The 19,839-nt window shown below is 43.9% G+C and overlaps 8 non-coding genes across 8 annotated transcripts; all 8 read right to left on the bottom strand.

Annotated features, from left to right (window-relative positions):
• Positions 1-4,030: 4,030 nt before the first annotated feature.
• trnaf-gaa lies at positions 4,031-4,103 on the bottom strand. Its single transcript has one exon. It is a non-coding gene; the product is annotated as a tRNA-Phe (tRNA).
• Positions 4,104-4,862: 759 nt separating this feature from the next.
• trnaq-uug lies at positions 4,863-4,934 on the bottom strand. Its single transcript has one exon. It is a non-coding gene; the product is annotated as a tRNA-Gln (tRNA).
• A 1,636-nt stretch (positions 4,935-6,570) lies between these two features.
• trnaq-uug lies at positions 6,571-6,642 on the bottom strand. The gene has a single exon. It is a non-coding gene; the product is annotated as a tRNA-Gln (tRNA).
• Positions 6,643-8,260: 1,618 nt separating this feature from the next.
• On the bottom strand, positions 8,261-8,332 carry trnaq-uug. Its single transcript has one exon. It is a non-coding gene; the product is annotated as a tRNA-Gln (tRNA).
• Positions 8,333-9,003: 671 nt separating this feature from the next.
• Positions 9,004-9,075, bottom strand: trnaq-uug. Its single transcript has one exon. It is a non-coding gene; the product is annotated as a tRNA-Gln (tRNA).
• Positions 9,076-12,207: 3,132 nt separating this feature from the next.
• On the bottom strand, positions 12,208-12,279 carry trnaq-uug. Its single transcript has one exon. It is a non-coding gene; the product is annotated as a tRNA-Gln (tRNA).
• A 642-nt stretch (positions 12,280-12,921) lies between these two features.
• Positions 12,922-12,994, bottom strand: trnaf-gaa. Its single transcript has one exon. It is a non-coding gene; the product is annotated as a tRNA-Phe (tRNA).
• Positions 12,995-17,345: 4,351 nt separating this feature from the next.
• Positions 17,346-17,419, bottom strand: trnaf-gaa. The gene has a single exon. It is a non-coding gene; the product is annotated as a tRNA-Phe (tRNA).
• Between the last annotated feature and the right edge of the window lie 2,420 nt (positions 17,420-19,839).

Raw genomic sequence — 19,839 nt, forward strand, 5'->3', positions numbered from 1 at the left:
ATTTTAATTGCACTGTAGCTCACACACATTCTTTTCATTTCACACACATATTGAGTGTGTGGGGGGGGGGTGGGCAGGTCCTCTCACACCGGTTTGGTGCACCCTGCCTGGTGGGGAGACCGGCCGGTCATTCGGGGCCGGGGTGGCTGCCTCCCTGGGTTACCGCTGACCCGTGCTGGTGTCCGCCCGCCGATACTGTGAGTCCATGTATGTTCCGTGTGTATGCATGAGTGGGTGACTGGTGTGTGCGAGTGTGGGTGTGGGTGTGTGTGGGTGCATGTGAACATGTGTGTGTGGACAGCTGGGCCTGGGTCTATGACTTGCTGAGCCTGGACATCTGTGGTACATGGTGGTGGGCAGGAGTTACCCCTCCCCACCGCTCCCCGCTGCTTGCCGACTCCGCCCCACACCCGGGGTATGGGTGCCCTGTGGGTCCCTGGGTGCATGACTGGACATCGTGGCGTGGTCCCTGCCCTGCTCCCTTGGCGGTTGTGTCCTGAGGGTGGTTTGGGCCTTTCTGGCATGGGGGGGGGGGGTCCTGCCGGGGGTCGGCCGGTCTCGGGCGCCTGGGCCCTCGGGGGCCGCATGCTCGGCTCATGCTGGGGATGTTGGCCTGCCGGGGGGGGTGGGCTGCTCATTGCCTCTGGCTCTCCGGTCACTTGCCCTTTGTCTGTGGGCGCTCTGTCTGGGGCCTCCATTCTTCGTCCTCTGGGGCGTGCACGCGGTGGCTGTCGGAGCGTGTGGCCTCAGGTCTCCTGAGTTTCTAATGGGCTGTGGATGGTCCGGGTCCCCCGGGTCCTTCCCTATCTGTCTCTGGACCACGGGGGCATGGTTGCGGCTTCTTGCCCTCATTGCTGAGCACATTCCATGACACATGACACGTGAACGCATATACACACATATACACATTGCTGCAAACAGTAGAATTGTGTGTGGTGGGTGGGTGTATATGTATAGAGGCATATGTATAGATATGTAAACATGTGTATGTATGTAGCAGCAAATAGTAGAATTATGTCTGGGTGTATATATGTATATGTATATGTGAATATGTATATGTATGTATATCTGTATAATTGTTTTTTTCCCCTCCCCTTTTTTTTTTTTTTTTTTTAACTTACTTATTTATCTATTTATTTTTATTTAGTTGTCTGTTTATTTACTTATTTTATTTGTTTTTTCTCTCTTTTTTATTATTATTATTATTATTTTTTTTTTCTATTTATTTATTTACTTACTTAATTATCATTATTATGATTTATTATTATTATTATTATTATTTTTTTTTTTTTTTTTTTTTCTCTCTCCTCCCTTCTTCTCTTTCTTTCCTGTCCTCTTTTTTATTGCCTGTCAGGCCTGGCCAAACAAATAAAATAAAAACTTTAACAAGAATAGGCTTTAGTAACCTATAGAGCTTTTTCTTGTGAAAACAAATATGTTTGGTACATCAGTACATTCGGATTACCATTCCGATTGCAAAAATGGCCAGATATGACAGGTTTAAAAAAAAAAAAAAAAAAAAAAAAAAAAAAAAAAAAAAAAAAAAAAAAAAAAAAAAAAAAAAAAAAAAAAAAGAACGTTATCAGTTTGTTAGGGTAAACAATTTATCTTCCAATTATTCAAAAGTGAGATTTGGAATTCCGCAGGGGTCTATATTAGGACCATTACTATTTACACTATACATGTTACCGTTAGGCACAGTTATAAGTAATCATGGCGTAAACTTTCATTGTTATGCAGACGATACTCAACTGTACATATCAGCCAAGCCTGATGACCAACGCAGGTTAAAGAAAATGGAGGACTGTGTAAAAGACGTGAAAGGCTGGATGTCACGCAACTTCCTCCTATTAAACAGTAACAAAACGGAGGTTCTCCTTCTGGGTCCAAAATTAGCAAGAAGTAAATCACCAGATTTAATCTTAAATCTCGCCGACTTTCCAGCCACACCTGGCTCAGCAGCAAAAAATCTCGGCGTTATAATAGATTCAGATTTATCATTCGATCAACACATAGGCAGCATCACTAGGACAGCTTTTCTACATCTTCGCAACATCGCCAAGATCAGAAATGCCCTGTCCCTGCGTGATGCAGAAACACTAGTACACGCCTTTATTACTTCTAGGCTAGACTACTGTAACGCACTACTGTCAGGATGCACGAGCAGGAATTTAAACAAACTCCAACTAGTCCAAAACGCCGCAGCCAGGGTCCTCACTAAAACTAGAAAATTTGAGCATATTAGTCCAGCGCTATCATCACTTCATTGGCTACCTATTAAATTCCGTATTGATTATAAAATCCTTTTACTGACTTATAAAGCCCTACATGGTCTTGCTCCTGAATACCTGCAAGACCTTATTTCTCATTATGAGCCATCACGACCACTCAGATCCCAGAGCGCTGGCTTATTAATAGTTCCTAGAATTCAGAAGGTTTCAGCTGGGGGAAGAGCTTTTTCTTATAAAGCCCCCAAACTCTGGAATGATCTTCCAGAAACTGTTCGGGTCTCAGACACAGTCTCAATCTTTAAGACTAGGCTGAAAACACACTTGTTCAGTTTAGCTTTTGGTAGGTAATGTTCCCCCTTAGATAAAGGCAGCAGATCCAGGGGTCCATGGACACAGGGAATTATAGTAAACTGAGACGCTGGTTCTGTCGTCCCGCTGCTCGCACGCGGTCACTCAAGTTTGTGGACGGTGGAGTGGAGGGATGCCGAACTGTTTCAGAGTGCTGCCGTGTCTGTGTGTCCTTCCGGTTCTCTCCTTTTAGTTAAGCTGTCATAGTCAGATCTGCCGGAGTCATTAGCCACACTCTGTAAATGTTTACATTCCCTGTTTATATACAAACGGATAGAACAAAACTAATCCCATTTACCTGCTTTTTTTCCGAGTATACAACTGCCCACATGTCCGGCTGGACACTGAAGGACGACTGACTGCCGAGCCCCCCTGCTACCCACTTCAGACCAGCTGCCCACGCCTACCACCATCCACCTTGGATGAGCTGCCCACCCTACCCTGATGTTCTCATAGACTCCTAGATATTCCTAATATCAATATTACTGCTGTTAATATTAGTAGTATAATCACTTGTAGGTAGTTTGACCAGAGGAGGATGGGTCCCCCCTGGTGAGCCTGGTTCCTCCCAAGGTTTCTTCCTCAGTTCTGAGGGAGTTTTTCCTTGCCACTGTTGCCCCTGGCTTGCCCACTGGGGGGTTTCTGAACATTCTGTACATTCTTTCAGTCCTGTGGAAACTTTGTCTTTTCTGAAATCCTGTAAAGCTGCTTTGTGACAACATCCGTTGTAAAAAGCGCTATACAAATAAATTTGATTTGATTTGATTTGATCTGTTTGAAGAAGAAGTCAGAACAATCTTTGACGCTAAGCTAGGATAACTACTTTTTACAACGTCTGGCCCATCAAACACATATTTAATGGGAGAGACTTTGCAAAAAACTCCCATGATGCCCCATCTGAGCATTGTTGACCTAAAGTAAACACACCATTGCGCCATCATTATCACCTCCATAAACGCATTAAATTGTCAGTCATCTACGGTGGACAGGGCCTAGCAAGGCATCATTCTAAAGAACATGGATGACTGCAAATGTCAGAACTACCAGGTCAATGAAGACTTCCGTGATTTTGAATGAAAATGTCATTATCTTTTAGCTTTTGCCTTTGTTGTGGTTACCAACACCAGCAAGCAACTTTAGCAGACACCACTCTGTCAGTGGGGGAAGAATATTCAAAGAGCTTTTGGTCACAAAATGCAATCTTGCAGGGTTTACCTAGAGGAAAATGCGAGCCCACAGCGTTAGTTAGCTCATCAGTCCAAGGGTATGCCTGCAATGTATAGTCTGTCAAAGCACCATACATCCAGAAACTGCTTGTTTGTGCTTTTCCGTGAGAGCTGACTGGGTTCCACAGAGAGTCGGAAGAAATCCGTTGGCTTGTTTGTACCGAATGTCGCCCTACAGCTTTTTACATCCATAGCAACATTCCAGTGGCTGAAAACAAGATTCCACGCCGAAACCCGGGATCGAACCAGGGACCTTTAGATCTTCCGTCTAACGCTCTCCCAACTGAGCTATTTCTGCCACAGGTATACCAACTTTCCTGTGGAAGATGTTGGAACACAATCTGACTTCATAATCTTCAGGATGTGAGTTTTGTCTGTCTCTACCATGTTTAGTCCATCATAAAAGTTCTCTTGATCGATTTGAAGAAGTTGGTCCACCTACAAAATGGTGATGCTGAGTTTTGAAAATTGTTTATCTTAAGTTTCATAGCTTTACTGACCTGTGCAACACAAAAGGGAAAATGTCTTATGGAATTCAATGGAACGAAATCCAAGCTTTTTTCGTCAGTCCAACAATGACCCTGCTGAGAAATGTGGACATAAGTTAGACGCACTATCGTGACATCATTCTTCCTGCCAAGGATGCATTCAATTATTAATCATCTATGACTGATGGGTTTCCATTGCATCTTCTTGTTGAACATGCATGAATGCAAATTTCAGAAGTGTCAGGAGAATTAAGACTTTATTGATTGGAAAACAAAGCAATATTTTGTCTTAGCTTGTCATGTTCTTGGATTTGGGTTAAAAGCTGCCTGTTCAGCTCCACATTTGCTTTGCCTTTATTCCCTCTATTTCAGTGACCAACCCCTGTACGCTTCTATAGCAGACAAAACCCTTGTCAACAGTAAGAGTATTCAAAGAGCATTTGATCACAAATTTCACTTGCAACCTTTATGTAGAATCAAATGCAAGGTTGGCTGACAAATTACTGATTCAATCAGGGATATTTGTCCACTCAGTTTCCCATGACCATGCTTTGCTAACAAAGACAGCCAGGTCCCACCGAGCTTTGAACTCGGATCGCTGGATTCAAAGTCCAGAGTGCTGACCGTTACACCATGGAACCACATGAAACAGGTCAAAGGGATCCATGTTCCAAGGCCATACTGTTAAACGTGCTTGTACGTGATTTTGGAAAGAATGTGATTACTGACATTTTCTCAGACTTCTCACGTCATCCAACGCTCAACTCTTTTTATATGTTTGAAGAAGCAGTCAGAACAATCTTTGACGCTAAGCTAGGATGACTACTTTTTACAACGTCTGGCCCATCAAACACATATTTAATGGGAGAGACTTTGCAAAAAACTCCCATGATGCCCCAGCTGAGCATTGTTGACCTAAAGTAAACACACCATTGCGCCATCATTATCACCTCCATAAACGCATTAAATTGTCAGTCATCTACGGTGGACAGGGCCTAGCAAGGCATCATTCTAAAGAACATGGATGACTGCAAATGTCAGAACTACCAGGTCAATGAAGACTTCCGTGATTTTGAATGAAAATGTCATTATCTTTTAGCTTTTGCCTTTGTTGTGGTTACCAACACCAGCAAGCAACTTTAGCAGACACCACTCTGTCAGTGGGGGAAGAATATTCAAAGAGCTTTTGGTCACAAAATGCAATCTTGCAGGGTTTACCTAGAGGAAAATGCGAGCCCACAGCGTTAGTTAGCTCATCAGTCCAAGGGTATGCCTGCAATGTATAGTCTGTCAAAGCACCATACATGCAGAAACTGCTTGTTTGTGCTTTTCCGTGAGAGCTGACTGGGTTCCACAGAGAGACGGAAGAAATCCGTTGGCTTGTTTGTACCGAATGTCGCCCTTCAGCTTTTTACATCCATAGCAACATTCCAGTGGCTGAAAACAAGCTTCCATGCTGAAACCCGGGACTTTTAGATCTTCAGTCTAACGCTCTCCCAACTGAGCTATTTCGGCCACAGGTATACCAACTTTCCTGTGGAAGACGTTGGAACACAATCTGACTTGATAATCTTCAGGATGTGAGTTTTGTCTGTCTCTACCATGTTTAGTCCATCATAAAAGTTCTCTTGATCGATTTGAAGAAGTTGGTCCACCTACAAAATGGTGATGCTGAGTTTTAAAAAAAAAATTTTCTTAAGTTTTATAGCTTTACTGACCTGTGCAACACAAAAGGGAAAATGTCTTATCGAATTCAATGGAACGACAACCAAGCTTTTTTCGTCAGTCCAACAATGACCCTGCTGAGAAATGTGGACATAAGTTAGACGCACTATCGTGACATCATTCTTCCTGCCAAGGATGCATTCAATTATTAATCATCTATGACTGATGGGTTTCCATTGCATCTTCTTGTTGAACATGCATGAATGCAAGTTTCAGAAGTGTCAGGAGAATTAAGCCTTTATTGAACGGAAAACAAAGCAATATTTTGTCTTAGCTTGTCATGTTCTTGGATTTGGGTTAAAAGCTGCCTGTTCAGGTCCACATTTGCTTTGCCTTTATTCCCTCTATTTCAGTGACCAACCCCTGTACGCTTCTATAGCAGACAAAACCCTTGTCAACAGTAAGAGTATTCAAGGAGCATTTGGTCACAAATTTCACTTTTGCAACCTCTATGTAGAATCCAATGCAAGGTTGCCTGACAAATTACTGATTCAATCGGGAATATTTGTCCACTCAGTTTCCCATGACCATGCTTCGCTAACAAAGACAACCAGGTCCCACCGAGATTTGAACTCGGATTGCTGGATTCAAAGTCCAGAGTGCTGACCATTACACCATGGAACCACACGAAACAGGTCAAAGGGATCCATGTTCCAAGGCCATACTGTTAAACGTGCTTGTACTTGATTTTGGACAGAATGTGATTACTGACATTTTCTCAGACTTCTCACATCGTCCAATGCTCAACTCTTTTTATCTGTTTGAAGAAGCAGTCAGAACAATCTTTGACGCTAAGCTAGGATGACTACTTTTTACAACGTCTGGCCCATCAAACACATATTTAATGGGAGAGACTTTGCAAAAAACTCCCATGATGCCCCAGCTGAGCATTGTTGACCTATAGTAAACACACCATTGCGCCATCATTATCACCTCCATAAACGCATTAAATTGTCAGTCATCTACGGTGGACAGGGCCTAGCAAGGCATCATTCTAAAGAACATGGATGACTGCAAATGTCAGAACTACCAGGTCAATGAAGACTTCCGTGATTTTGAATGAAAATGTCATTATCTTTTAGCTTTTGCCTTTGTTGTGGTTACCAACACCAGCAAGCAACTTTAGCAAACACCACTCTGTCAGTGGGGGAAGAATATTCAAAGAGCTTTTGGTCACAAAATGCAATCTTGCAGGGTTTACCTAGAGGAAAATGCGAGCCCACAGCGTTAGTTAGCTCATCAATCCAAGGGTATGCCTGCAATGTATAGTCTGTCAAAGCACCATACATGCAGAAACTGCTTGTTTGTGCTTTTCCATGAGAGCTGACTGGGTTCCACAGAGAGACGGAAGAAATCCGTTGGCTTGTTTGTACCGAATGTCGCCCTTCAGCTTTTTACATCCATAGCAACATTCCAGTGGCTGAAAACAAGCTTCCATGCTGAAACCCGGGACCTTTAGATCTTCAGTCTAACGCTCTCCCAACTCAGCTATTTTGGCCACAGGTATACCAACTTTCCTGTGGAAGATGTTGGAACACAATCTGACTTGATAATCTTCAGGATGTGAGTTTTGTCTGTCTCTACCATGTTTAGTCCATCATAAAAGTTCTCTTGATCGATTTGAAGAAGTTGGTCCACCTACAAAATGGTGATGCTGAGTTTTGAAAATTGTTTATCTTAAGTTTTATAGCTTTACTGACCTGTGCAACACAAAAGGGAAAATGTCTTATGGAATTCAATGGAACGACAACCAAGCTTTTTTCGTCAGTCCAACAATGACCCTGCTGAGAAATGTGGACATAAGTTAGACGCACTATCGTGACATCATTCTTCCTGCCAAGGATGCATTCAATTATTAATCATCTATGACTGATGGGTTTCCATTGCATCTTCTTGTTGAACATGCATGAATGCAAATTTCAGAAGTGTCAGGAGAATTAAGACTTTATTGATCGTAAAACAAAGCAATATTGTGTCTTAGCTTGTCATGTTCCTGGATTTGGGTTAAAAGCTGCCTGTTCTGCTCCACATTTGCTTTGCCTTTATTGCCTCTATTTCAATGACCAACCCCTGTATGCTTCTATAGCAGACAAAACCCTTATCAACAGTATTTGGTCACAAATTTCACTTTTGCAACCTCTAATTAGAATCAAATGCAAGGTTGGCTGACAAATTACTGATTCAATCAGGGATATTTGTCCACTCAGTTTCCCATGACCATGCTTCGCTAACACAAACAGCCGGGTCCTACCGAGATTTGAACTCAGATCGCTGGATTCAAAGTCCAGAGTGCTGACCATTACACCATGGAACCACACGAAACAGGTCAAAGGGATCCATGTTCCAACACCATACTGTTAAACGTGCTTGTACTTGATTTTGGACAGAATGTGATTACTGACATTTTCTCAAACTTCTCAAGTCATCCAACGCTCAATTCTTTTTTCATCTGTTTCAAGAAACAGTCAGAACAATCTTTGACGCTAAGCTAGGATGACTACTTTTTACATCGTCTGGCCCATCAAACACATATTTAATGGGAGAGACTTTGCAAAAAACTCCCATGATGCCCCAGCTGAGCCTTGTTGACCTAAAGTAAACACACCATTGCGCCATCATTATCACCTCCATAAACGCATTCAATTGTTAGTCATCAACAGTGGACAGGGCCTAGCAAGGTATCATTCTAAAGAACATGGATGACTGCAAATGTCAGATCTACCAGGTCAATGAAGACTTCAGTGATTTTGAATGAAAATGTCATTATCTTTTAGCTTTGTTGTGGTTACCAACAACAGCAAGCAACTTTAGCAGACACCACTCTGTCAGTGGGGGAAGAATATTCAAGGATCATTTGGTCACAAATTTCACTTTTGCAACCTCTATGTAGAATCCAATGCAAGGTTGGCTGACAAATTACTGATTCAATCAGGGATATTTGTCCACTCAGTTTCCCATGACCATGCTTCGCTAACAAAGACAACCAGGTCCCACCGAGATTTGAACTCGGATTGCTGGATTCAAAGTCCAGAGTGCTGACCATTACACCATGGAACCACACGAAACAGGTCAAAGGTGTTATGTTAATGGCCGACTGCGAGTGAGCATGAAGGAGACCAGTACTCGGGTTAGCAGTTTAGTAACTCACGGGTGATTTATTTCCCTCCAGAACAGGAGTCTGTTACACATAACATAGTCCGTGCTACAACTCTCTGCTGTGCCTTACACTATTCCGCTTTACAGAACACCTCCCCCCTTTTAGTAAGACCCCCCTCTCATTTTTCACAATAACTCAACTTAGAACTCTGCTGAACTTTAACAGCTTAAAGGCATTCTAACCTTTCAATTACTCTTATTTACAGATAACAATTTCTTTTCTTTTATTTTCTGTTACAAGTCCAGCCTGTCGGGAGGACGTGACACGCGTCCCACTCTTGTCACGTATGGCACATCAGTCCCACATGTATGTTCTCGGTTGTCTGTATGTGTTGTGACTGTGTTACCTGGATTAATGGGTGTGCTAAGTGTAACTGGTGGTGTTGGCTGTTGTGGCGGATCAACTATGCGAACATGTGTGCAGTTTCTTCTAACCTGACCTTCATCAGTGTCAATAATGTAAGATCTAGGTGTTGTTGCCTGTTGCACTACAGTCCCTGATTTCCTCTCCTTTGCCAGCCACACGTTTTGGCCAGCCTGAAGTGGTGGTAGATTTCGTGCTCTGTGTCTCAGGTTGTAGTTGCGCTGCTGTTTCTCCTTAGCTCGAGTCTCAGCCTTTCGGAGTCCTCGGATGTTTGGCCAGCGTGGACGAAGATTTGCAGGCAGCTGTGGTATGGTGGTGCGCAGCTGTCTCCCCATGAGGAGTTGTGCAGGGGAGTAACCACACTCCAGAGGTGTTGCTCGATAAGTCATCAACGCTTTCTGTTTCTCCTCTCCTCCTTTCCACAAGCCTTTCACAGTTGCTACTGCACACTCAGCCTCTCCGTTCGCCTGCGGATATCTCGGGCTGCTGGTGCAGTGTGTGAACCCATACTCTTCAGCAAAGTCCCTGAAAAGTTCGCAACTGTATTGTGGCCCGTTGTCTGATATTACAGTCTCGGGTATACCATGCCGGCTGAACACATCCTTCAACGCTGCTATAACTGTCCCAGCTGTGGCAACACTGAGGTGGGCTACTTCAATGTAGCGTGAAAAATAGTCCACTAGCAGGAGGTATGTCTTCTTCTCCCAGAAGAATAGATCTGTACCCACTCTTTGCCAAGGTCTATCTTGGACCGGTGTAGGAATCAGCGGCTCTCTGTGTTCTGCCCGGTGTTGTGAGCAGATACTACAATTGTCCACCAGCTGACTTATATGGACAGACAAACCTGGCCACCAGACCGACTGTCTGGCTCTCGCTCTGCACTTGACTATCCCCTGGTGGCCGCTATGAAGGTTCCGGAGAATGTCTTTTCTCATGCTTTGAGGAATCACAATTCTCTGACCTCTCAGTAGCAGCTCTCCCGCCATAGACAGGTTCTCTCTCTCTGGCCAGTATGGACCCAGATCTGGATGGAGTGCCTGTCTTTCTGGCCACGCTGTTTGACAGTACTGGATTAGCTTTGCACAGATGGGGTCTGTTTTCTGCTTCTCTTGGATCACCTTCAGTCTTGCTTCTGTAGCAGGAAGGCTCTGGACAACTGCATCCACAAACACTTTAACATGTGCCTCACTGTCTTTCTCCTCTCGTGTGAGAGTGTGCTTCACAGGAGCTCTCGACAGTGCATCTGCTGTTATCAAACACTTTCCCGGCACATGGACAATGTCATAAGTGAATTTTAGCAGTCTCAGCCGAAATCTCAGCACTCTGGGTGGGAGCTCGTCTAGTGCCTTGGAGCTCAGTAGCGGCACTAGCGGCTTATGATCAGTCTCTATCTTGAACTGTAGACCCAGCAGGTAAGGTGACAGACGTTCACATGCCCACGTCACTGCCAAAGCCTCCTTTTCAATTTGGGCGTAGTGTTTCTCAGCCTCGGTGAGACCCCTAGAGATGAACACGGTCGGTCTCCACGTTCCATCTTCCTGCTGCTGACTCAAGACGCCACCTAAGCCAAAGGAAGATGCATCTGCTGATACACACGTTTCTGCCGTTGGTGAGTATTGCGCCAGCACACGTGGTGAACTCAATTCATTTTTCAACCTCTGGAATGCCTCTATCTGTGGCTTTTCCCAGCTCCACTCATTCTTCTCGCTGAGTAGCTCTTTAATTGGGCGTGTGTAGGATGCCAAGTTAGGTAAAAACTTCCCCAGGTAGTTGGCCATACCCATCACTCTCCTCACCCCTTCTACGTTTTGTGGTTCTGGCATCTCCATGATGGCTCTGATTTTGTCCGGATCTGGTGTCACCCCGTCTGCTGTGCCTCTGTGGCCCACAAACATAATGCTGTTTTTTGCAAACTCGCATTTTTCTTTCAGAGTGAGTCCCTCTTCTCGTAGTCGCTGTAGGACCTTGTGCAGTCTTGCATTGTGTTGCTGCATGTCCTCACCATACACGACAATGTCATCTGCATGACATACGGCACCTTCACAACCCTCCAGCATCTGTGACATCCGACGCTGGAAGTGCTCTGGGGCTGAGGAAATCCCGAAAGGAAGACGATTAAACGAATATCTTCCGAAGGGTGTAAACGCATTAAATTGTCAATCATCTATGTGGACAGGGCCTAGCAAGGCATCATTCTAAAGAACATGGATGACTGCAAATGTCAGAACTGCCAGGTCAATGAAGACTTCAGTGATTTTGAATGAAAATGTCATTATCTTTTAGCTTTTGCCTTTGTTGTGGTTACCAACACCAGCAAGCAACTTTAGCAGACACTAATCTGTCAGTGGGGGAAGAATATTCAAAGAGCTTTTGGTCACAAAATGCAATCTTGCAGGGCTTACCTAGAGGAAAATGCGAGCCCACAGCGTTAGTTAGCTCATCAGTCTCTATTTCAGTCACTCTATTTCAATGACCAACCCCTGTATGCTTCTATAGCAGACAAAACCCTTGTCAACAGTAAGAGTATTCAAAGAGCATTTGGTCACAAATTTCACTTTTGCAACCTTTATGTAGAATCAAATGCAAGGTTGGCTGACAAATTACTGATTCAATCAGGGATATTTGTCCACTCAGTTTCCCATGACCATGCTTCGCTAACAAAGACAACGAGGTCCCACCGAGATTTGAACTCAGATCGCTGGATTCAAAGTCCAGAGTGCTGACCATTACACCATGGAACCACACGAAACAGGTCAAAGGGATCCATGTTCCAAGGCCATACTGTTAAACGTGCTTGTACTTGATTTTGGACAGAATGTGATTACTGACATTTTCTCAAACTTCTCACATCGTCCAACGCTCAACTCTTTTTATCTGTTTGAAGAAGCAGTCAGAACAATCTTTGACGCTAAACTAGGATGACTACTTTTTACATCGTCTGGCCCATCAAAGCAATATTTTGTCTTAGCTTGTCATGTTCTTGGATTTGGGTTAAAAGCTGCCTGTTCTGCTCCACATTTGCTTTGCCTTTATTCCCTCTATTTCAATGACCAACCCCTGTATGCTTCTATAGCAGACAAAACCCTTGTCAACAGTAAGAGTATTCAAAGAGCTTTTGGTCACAAAATGCAATCTTGCAGCATTTACCTAGAGGAAAATGCAAGGCCACAGGGTTAGTTTGCTCATCAGTCCAAGGGTATGCCTGCAATGTATAGTCTGTCAAAGCACCATACATCCAGAAACTGCTTGTTTGTTCTTTTCCGTGAGAGCTAACTGGGTTCCACAGAGAGTCGGAAGAAATCCGTTGGCTTGTTTGTACCAAATGTAGCCCTTCAGCTTTTTACACCCATATCCACATTCCAGTGGCTGAAAACAAGATTCCATGCCAAAACCCGGGATCGAACCAGGGACCTTTAGATCTTCAGTCTAACGGTCTCCCAACTGAGCTATTTCGGCCACAGGTATACTAACTTTCCTGTGGAAGATGTTGGAACACAATCTGACTTGATAATCTTCAGGATGTGAGTTTTGTCTGTCTCTACCATGTTTAGTCCATCATAAAAGTTCTCTTGATTGATTTGAAGAAGTTGGTCCACCTACAAAATGGTGATGCTGAGTTTTGAAAATTGTTTTTCTTAAGTTTTATAGCTTTACTGTCTTTTGCAACACAAAAGTGAAAATGTCTTATAGAATTCAATGGAACGACAACCAAGCTTTTTTCGTCAGTCCATCAATGACCCTGCTGAGAAATGTGGACATAAGTTAGACGCACTATCGTGACATCATTCTTCCTGCCAAGGATGCAATCAATTATTAATCATCTATGACTGATGGGTTTCCATTGCATCTTCTTGTTGAACATGCATGAATGCAAATTTCAGAAGTGTCAGGAGAATTAAGCCTTTATTGATCGGAAAACAAAGCAATATTTTGTCTTAGCTTGTCATGTTCTTGGATTTGGGTTAAAAGCTGCCTGTTCAGCTCCACATTTGCTTTGCCTTTATTCCCTCTATTTCAGTGACCAACACCTGTACGCTTCTATAGCAGACAAAACCCTTGTCAAAAGTAAGAGTATTCAACGAGCATTTGGTCACAAATTTCACTTTTGCAACCTCTATGTATAATCAAATGCAAGGTTGGCTGACAAATTACTAGCAAAGCATCATTCTAAAGAACATGGATGACTGCAAATGTCAGAACTACAAGGTCAATGAAGACTTCAGTGATTTTGAAGGAAAATGTCATTATCTTTTAGCTTTTGCCTTTGTTGTGGTTACCAACACCAGCAAGCAACTTTAGCAGACACCACTCTGTCAGTGGGGGAAGAATATTCAAAGAGCTTTTGGTCACAAAATGCAATCTTGCAGGGTTTACCTAGAGGAAAATGCAAGCCCACAGCGTTAGTTTGCTCATCAGTCCAAGGGTAGGCCTGCAATGTATAGTCTGTCAAAGCATCATGCATACAGAAACTGCTTGTTTGTGCTTTTCCGGGAGAGCTGACTGGGTTCCACAGAGAGTCGGAAGAAATCTGTTGGCTTGTTTGTACCAAATGTCACCCTTCAGCTTTTTACACCCGTAGCCACATTCCAGTGGTTGAAAACAAGATTCCATGCTGAAACCCGGGACTGAACCAGGTACCTTTCGTCTAACGCTCTCCCAACTGAGCTATTTTGGCCACAGGCACATCAGATTTCCTTTGGAAGACTTTGGAACACAATCTGACTTGATATTCTTCAGGATGTGAGTTTTGTCTGTCTCTACCATGTTTAGTCCATCATACAAGTTCTCTTGATCGATTTGAAGAAGTTGGTCCACCTACAAAATGGTGATGCTCAGTTTAGAGTGTTGTTTCATAGCTTTACTGACCTTTGCAACACAAAAGGTGTTGTATCCCTCTTTGATGACTCAGAAGAACCACGCAGTACGAAAACAAGTTAACTTTTTAATGTAACGTAAAATGCAGTACAGTTTTTCCTTTCACGCACACTTGCCTAGCCCTACTTCACTCCACTTCTAGCACAACTCTGAACTCTCTCATACCACTGGCTCCCCCTAGCGGTTATCCCCAGACACCACATATCCCTTTCTCTTTAAAGATTTAGCAGTCTGTAGAAATAAGCACTTCCAAATATAACACCACCGTACTAAATGAATAATAATACAATATTCAGAAAAATAAGTAGAAGAAATGATCACATAGTTAACAATATGACTGAAATGTAAAACACTCGTTCAACACTTAACTGCACTGTAATAAACATACAATAGTGGAACAACCAACTACTCACAATTAGCTATTGTGTATCAGTTAAGACATACACATATTCTACATTTCTTCCCCTTTTTCCTTTTTTTTTTTTTTTATTTACATCCTATAGTCTTTAGCCCATTTGGGTGCCTTTCTAGACCTCGACCTGTGTGTTTTGTGTAGGGTGTGTAATGTCAAAGTTCATCAGTGACAGATCACTTGAATCTTGTGTTTCCATTTGCGGAAGTGCAGGTGCCAGGTGAGATGCATTCCAGCACCGTCCATCTGACAGTTCATACGAATACGGTCCCCTCCGTGCCATCACCTTGAGGGGTTTTCCGAACTTAGACTGACTCTTTGGAAGGATTCCAGGTTTCTTCACTCGGACATAGGATCCGCTCTGAAAAGAGACATGTCTTGCACCCCGCCTCTTGTCTGTATATGCTTTGCTTTTGCCTTGTTGTTTGGCTTGTTTGACCCTTTCTGAGACCTCCAGTGGGGATGATGTAGTGCAGGGAACTGGCACCTTGAGACCTGAAGCATGGAGCTTCGTGCGCATTAGTCTCCCATGTAACATTTCAGCAGGTGAGCACTGAGTGGTAGCATGCGGAGTTGCACGGTATGCTTGCAAAAAGTCTTTGGTGAACTCTTTCCAGTCCTTGTGTTCTAATGACGCAGTCTGCAAGCAGTCCTTCAAACTATGGTTGAAGTGTTCAACCTCACCATTCGCACGAGGATAGTAAACAGATGATGTTCTGTGCACAATCCCTCTTCCCTGCAGAAAGGATGCAAACTCACGAGAAGTGAACTGTGGTCCATTGTCGGATACCAGTTCTTTTGGATTGCCCTCTCTACTGAACACTGAAGACAGAAACTGGATGATCACATGTGTCGTAGCATGTGACACAAAAGCAACTTCAGGCCATTTGCTGAAGTAATCTATGAGTGTGATCACAAAGCGAGAGTTTAGGGGCATGTTGTCAAATGGCCCCATGATGTCAATTGCCAGCTTTTCCCAGGCACTGGTAGGGTATGGCACAGGCTGCATTGGTGTTGGGTGTGTGACAGCTGACTTATCATGTAATTGGCAAGTAACACATGCTTTGATGAATGCCTCCACTTGAGTATCCATCCCCGGCCACCAGTACAGCTCTCTCAGTCATTTTTTCATTCGGACAATACCTTGGTGTGTATCATGTGCCAGAGAAATAAGCCTAGATTGAAGGCTTCCTGGTAACACAAGGCGATTTGTACCCCATACCACACAATCGTCTTGGAGGGACAGTTCATTCTGTAGCTTGAAGTACGGCTGTAGAGCTGGGTCCAGAGCTTTCGCGGACTTAGGCCATCTAGATGTGAGTAACTCACGCAGTTTCGTTTGCACTGGGCATGAGGCGCATGCAGCTTTAAACTCTTCACCTGCAACCGCAGTCAATATAGAAGTAAGTGCAACAACCTCCTCATCATTATCCAGACAAGGTTCTTCAAAACGCAGTGGCAGACGGGACAAACAATCAGCTGTAACATTTTCCCGTCCTGGTTTATACTGAATGTCATAAGTATATGTCATAAGCCTAGCTGACCACCTAGCTATGCGCATGCCAGCTCTTCCATGGCCTTTTGAGGACAACAGTGTGGTAAGTGGACTGTGGTCCGTTCGTAATGTAAAATGCCTTCCCCACAGGTAGGTTCTCCACTTTTCCATTGCCCACACACACGCTAGTGCTTCTTTTTCAATGGTGGAGTACTTTCTCTCTGCCTGGGTGAGTGTGCGTGATGCGAAGGCTACTGTTTTTTCAGTACTCTCAGGATGCAGCTGGGTAAGCACTGCTCCGATACCATAGTCTGATGCGTCTGTGGTAACTATGGTGGGTAACTCTGGGTTAAACAATGCAAGAGCAGGGCTGTTAACTATGAGTTCCTTGACCCTCTCAAAACTTTGCTGGGCTTCTTCTGTCCAGACAAATGAAACAGCACCACGAAGCAAGGCACGTAATGGCTCCACTATGGCTGCATAATTTGGTATGAATTTTGCGTACCAGGATGTAAGCCCCAAAAATGACCGGAGGCTGGCTGTGTCTGTAGGTGGAGGAGCTTGTGACACTGCAGCCACATGTGATGCATCAGGCTGCAGTCCTTTTGCTGACACAGTGTGACCCAGGAAGGACAGTTCAGGTTGCCTGAAACGACACTTCTCAAAAGTCAGTCTGAGTCCTGCCTTGTTTATGCGCTGCAGCACAGACTTCAGATTCTTGTCATGATCCTCAGCTGTTGCCCCTGAGACAATTATGTCATCCAGGTAACATTGGACTCCTACTTGACCCTTCAAGATGATGGACATCATACGCTGGAAACAGCTAGGCGCTGATGCTAGTCCATAAGGGATACGCTTGAAACAAAAAAGACCATCATGCGTGATGAAGGCAGTGAGATTGAGGCTGTCCTCATGCAACATAACTTGGTGGTAAGCACCAAGGTGGTCTAATGTAGAGAAAAGCGTTGCTCCCCGCAATTCTGTGAACATTTCTTCTATATGTGGCAGAGACAAACAAGATTCCATGCTGAAACCCGGGATCGAACCAAGGACCTTTAGATCTTCAGTCTAACGCTCTCCCAACTGAGCTATTTCGGGCACAGGTATACCTGTGGAAGACGTTGGAACACAATCTGACTTGATAATCTTCAGGATGTGAGTTTTGTCTGTCTCTACTATGTTTAGTCCATCATAAAAGTTCTCTTGATCGATTTGAAGAAGTTGGTCCACCTACAAAATGGTGATGCTCAGTTGAGAGTGTTGTTTTTCTTAAGTTTCATAGCTTTACTGACCTTAGCAACACAAAAGGGAAAATGTCTTATGGAATTCAATGTACCGACAACCAAGCTTTTGTAAGATTTGAATTTGGGCTGATGGATTGAGTGGTAGTTTTGGATGTTTTCTATTGGCATGTTTGAACGTTTAAATTCTAGCAGTGTAAGAGTGTAAACACTTTAGAAAATTATTCTTTGTTTATTCTCACAAATATCTGTTCTGTCTTGTGATTGGTTTGGGGAAATCACATGATGTGGGGAAAAAGAGGAAGTTGCGTAAAAAGAAAAAAGAGAAGAGTGAACAACGAGACCGTGAGGCTCGAGTAATAAAAACGGACGCTGCTAGAGAGAAATCCGTCTCCATCCTCCTTCCTTTTCAAACTAAGAGCGATCCAACCACCTTATATCGGACCCTCACGCTTACATTTGGTGGCAGCGCTGGGATATTTTGGTGGTTTTTGTGTGTTTTTGTGATTTTCTGGAGAGACTGTGGATGCTCTCCCTACCTAAATTTCGCCTTCCACACGAATTTTCACTCTGCAGGAAGCTGGTGAGCTAATGTTTTTGCTTTTTGCTGGAGATACTATGGATTTTTGCAGTTTGCCTCAGTTACATTTTGCAGTCCTTGATGTTTTTGCCTATTTTTTTTTGTGAGTTTTCCCCACCCACTATTAACTCAACATGTCTGAGGCTGAGTGCATCTGGACAATTAGCTGCTGAGTCTGAGCACTGACAGAGAACAGTAGATGCCGCTGTTGGGCAGGAGACAGCCCCACACTTTTTATCTGGAAAATAAAAAATTGATCTTCCACCTGCTTTTAAGCGGGATGGCACTGAATCCTTCACTAGTTGGTCTCGCCACTTTGAGGTGGCAGTGCAGGCTATGCATCCTCCAGCTACTGACTTATCTCGAGTGTTCAGCTCTACCAACTCGCCTGGCCGACGCAGCATTTTTGTATTGGGATAGCTTATCTCCCTCAGTACAGCAGAGCTATAACCTAGTAAAAGAAAAACTCAAGAATGTTTTTGGCTCTAAATACACTCTACCATTTTTTCAGACTCATGTGAATGCTCGTAATGCTCATGTGAATGCCCTCGTAAGCCTGGTGAGAGTTTGGATGTGTACAGTGCAGATATCACTCGCCTTGTGCTGGAAGCCTTCCCTAATTATGACCTTAATGCTCAGGAAGGGGAGAAATTTCACCGCTTTGTGGCTGGTTTAGACCCAACCTTACAGTCAAAAATTCATGAGATGGGTGCATCCAGCATGGAGGAAGCAGTCATTATTGCCAGCCACTGTGAGAGAGCACGTACTGCACTACAATTCGATTCCGCTTGTTCGCCTCTTCCTCTGGCCCCAGATCAGGTAGCTATGGTTCGCTCTAAATCTTCTGATGACAAGTTTATCCAGGTAATTGAGCAGCTCACTCTCACTGTGAACAGCTTAAAAACTGATGTGCAACAATTACGAGAACAGAATGCTCACCTTACCCAGCGCTTGGATTCTTGGTCTGTTAAGCGTTTCTCACAGGAGGGTGCACGTTCCCATGCTCGCAGCCCTCCTCCTTCTCACCGCCACTCATACACTTCACGGCATGTCTGTTCACCTGATCTAGATTACGCTCGTGATCCTGAACTCCAACCAATGTGGACGGTATAGAGATGAGAGACATAGCCAACACCGTTCTCCAGAGCGCCATCCATACCAGTATGTCAGATACAGTTCGTATTTTGAGGATGACTGTGAATGCAGACACAGTTTTAGCCCTACTCCAAGAAGTGAAAGACATAGGAGTCCTAAGTACAGACGCAATGTTCATTTCCAGTCTCCTGAGAAAAAATTCTGCCCCACCCAGGAGGGAAACTCCCATTAGCTGCTGTTAAGCGGTAAACATCAGCTACCACATCAGAGCCCCACCTTCACACCGCACACTCTCCCATTGATGGACATGATTTACAAACAAATGGCTTGGTTTCAGCTAACATTCTTGCTATAGTGGAAGGCATTGAAATATCTGCTTTGCTTGATACTGGTTCTACTATTTCTATTGTGGGTGAATATTTCTGAATTTCTCATCCTGCACTGAAAAGACGCCCCATGAAAGCCTCCTTTGTACTCACTCGCTCAGTGAATGGACAGTGCTTAGACACTTTAGGCACTTTGACTCTAGGCGTTAGGCTAGGGAAAGAGTTGTTGCAGCATGACTTCCAAGTTGTCAGAGGAGCTCATTACCCAGTTATACTT

The sequence above is a fragment of the Pygocentrus nattereri genome, chromosome 22 (genome assembly GCF_015220715.1).
Source record: "Pygocentrus nattereri isolate fPygNat1 chromosome 22, fPygNat1.pri, whole genome shotgun sequence".
Lineage (NCBI taxonomy): Eukaryota > Metazoa > Chordata > Actinopteri > Characiformes > Serrasalmidae > Pygocentrus > Pygocentrus nattereri.